Source organism: Coenobita brevimanus, chromosome 111 (assembly GCF_032717465.1).
Source record: "Coenobita brevimanus isolate Jiangsu-jjx chromosome 111, ASM3271746v2, whole genome shotgun sequence".
Taxonomy (NCBI): Eukaryota; Metazoa; Arthropoda; class Malacostraca; order Decapoda; family Coenobitidae; genus Coenobita; species Coenobita brevimanus.
This window is the reverse complement of record NC_137064.1, coordinates 1,896,068-1,898,567: the sequence shown is the minus strand read 5'-3', so window position 1 is coordinate 1,898,567 and position 2,500 is coordinate 1,896,068. Positions and strand designations below refer to the sequence as shown.

At 46.5% G+C, this 2,500-nt stretch overlaps 1 protein-coding gene across 1 annotated transcript in view; it reads right to left on the bottom strand.

The window, feature by feature from the left end:
• LOC145417748 (transcription factor 23-like) overlaps positions 1 to 2,500 on the bottom strand; it is a 12,294-nt gene that overhangs the window by 373 nt on the left and 9,421 nt on the right. The gene's annotated exons all lie outside the window — the stretch shown is intronic.

The window sequence follows — 2,500 nt, the reverse complement described above, 5'->3', positions numbered from 1 at the left end:
CCACCACCACCACCACCTCAGCTCTAAGTGGGGTAAAAGTCAGAATAACTTTAATTATCCATCCATCATCCAATTCAAGTTTGTCATCAGGAGTGTTGCATCCCGGAGCCAAGCGAGGGAGACTAGTCGCTCTTGCATGAGTGCCATTCATTTTTTTTTTTTTTTTTACACAAGATGAACAGAGGCAGGAAAAACAGAATAAATAGAAAAAAAAATCCATCCACCAGATTTCAGGTGTCCTTCATTCTATAAAAAAAAAAAAAAAAATCGTGTAACCATTGAATTGGACCTGCTGTAAAAAAAAAAAAAAAAAAAAAAAAAAAAAAAATTACACCCCGGATGTTACGCTTTAGGCCACATCCGGTTGGAGCGCCGTAATCCACTAGGCCACCAGACGTCAGTTCGGTTATATGGTTACCACCGAGCGTAGTAAGCGGTTTCTCGGGTTACAGGAAACCATTTGGCTCGTCACTCATTGTAAAGTCACCTAAAGGTAGTACTACATCGAGTGAGTGGATGGTGGGCGTCCGTTTTATTTGGGGAAGCATGACTCATATTGATTTCCTAAGTTCGATCTTCGTGTATGAGAGAGAGAGAGAGAGAGAGAGAGAGAGAGAGAGAGAAAGAGAAAGTTTTAATCCCTTCACCCCGAGGACGCAACTTCCATTTTCTTCCTGTTCTCCAGACGATTTTATTCAGCCAGGGGAGACTTGTATGGCTGGAAGGGTTAGATGCAGCCCTACTGAACACCTCTTCCTTAGCGAATTATTCTACACCCGGGGGTCTCAAACTGGGGCACGCGAACACCAGGGGTACACATGGGGGGGAGGAGGCTTCTGGGTATAGTTTGTGGGTGTGTGAGAAATACATATTGGATAAACTAATTTTGCTACTATAATTTATGAGATTATTGAGAGAGAGAGAGAGAGAGAGAATGTGCGTGTGTGTGTGTGTGTGTGTGTGTGTGTGTGTACCATCTTATATTCCGTACCTCCATAATGATCACATAACTCAGGGCGGTACAGGATAAGAAAAATTGTGAGAATCTTTTTTTCTACACATTATTATTATTATTATTAGCAGTAGTAATAGTAGTAGTAGTAGTAGTAGTAATAATAGTAGTAGTAGCAGTAGTAGTAGTAGTAGTAGTAGTAGTAAGATGAACAGAGGAAGAAAAAGCAAATTAAATAAAAAAGATAATTCCATACGCCAGATAAATGTCTTCCTTCCATAAAACATCTATTACACTTGGACTTTTGCTGTAGGGTGAAGATTGAGGGGAAACTACAGTATTCTAGGGAAGCGAGTGCCAAAGATAAGCTGTATTCTCTTGTATTTTACTGGTAAGAACTTTGTATGAAAACGAAAAAAATAACACGGGATAGAATGTCATGGTGGTGTATGTGGAATAAATCGCTAAGGAAGAGGTGTTAGGGACTCTGCCAGGATCCAGGACTCTTACCTCTCGTTCTGCTGGTTGACGGTGGGTAGTTCTCCCCCTCCTCCTCCCCCACCTCCTCCCCCTCCTTCCCTCCCTCCCGCCTCCTTCCCTCCTTCCTTCCCTCCTTCACCTCCGCGGGAGAAGGAGAAGGGCCATGTCTGTAAGAAAATGGGAGGTGGTTATTTTCTCTCTCTCTCTCTCTCTCTCTCCAGTGTACTCATCTTATTATCCCTTCCCTTTCCTCTCCTTTTCTCTTTCCTCCCTCTTCCTCTTTTCGCTCCCTCCCACCCCCCCTTCCCTTTCTTCCTCCCCTGCTTCGATTCCTTCCCCTCTTTCCCTCCCCTTCTCTGTCTGTCTGTCTGTCTGTCTGTCTGTCTGTCTGTCTGTCTCTCTCTCTCTCTCTCTCTCTCTCTCTCTCTCTCTCTCTCTCTCTCTCTCTCTCCTTCCCCTTTTCTCCCCCTCCTTCCCCATCCTTTTCCCCCTTTTCCTTCCCTCTTTCCATCTTCCCTCTATTTCCCCTCCTCCGCTCCGTCTTTCCTTCCCTTCCCTCCCTCTCTGCTCTTTTCCCTCCCTTGTTTCCTCCCTCTCTCCTCTTCACCCCTTTTCTCCCCTCTTTCCTCTTTCTCCCCCTTTCCTCCTTCCCTCCTCCTCCCCCCTCGTTCCTCCTTTTCTCCTCTTCCCCCCCCTTTCCTCCCTCTCTCCTCTCCCCGCTCTTTCCTCGATCCCTTTCCCCTCTTCTTCCCTCTTTCCTCCTTCTCTCCTCTTCCCGCCTCTTTCCTCCCTCTCTCCTCTCCCCGATCTTTCCTCCCTTTTCTCTCTTCCCCTCTCTTTCCTCTCCCCGCTCTTTCGTCTGTCTTTCCTCTTTCTCCTCCTCTCCTCCCTCTCTCTTGCCCCCCTTTTTCCTCCCTCTCTCCTCCTCCCCTATTTCCTCCCTGGCTAGGCGTGTTTACATCCACCAGCTGGGTCCAGTTGGCGCCAAAAGTTTGTTTACATCGGAATTTTGGCGCCAAAAAACAATGGCACATCACCTTGCTCGTAACGCCTTCAGTGCGAGGAAAT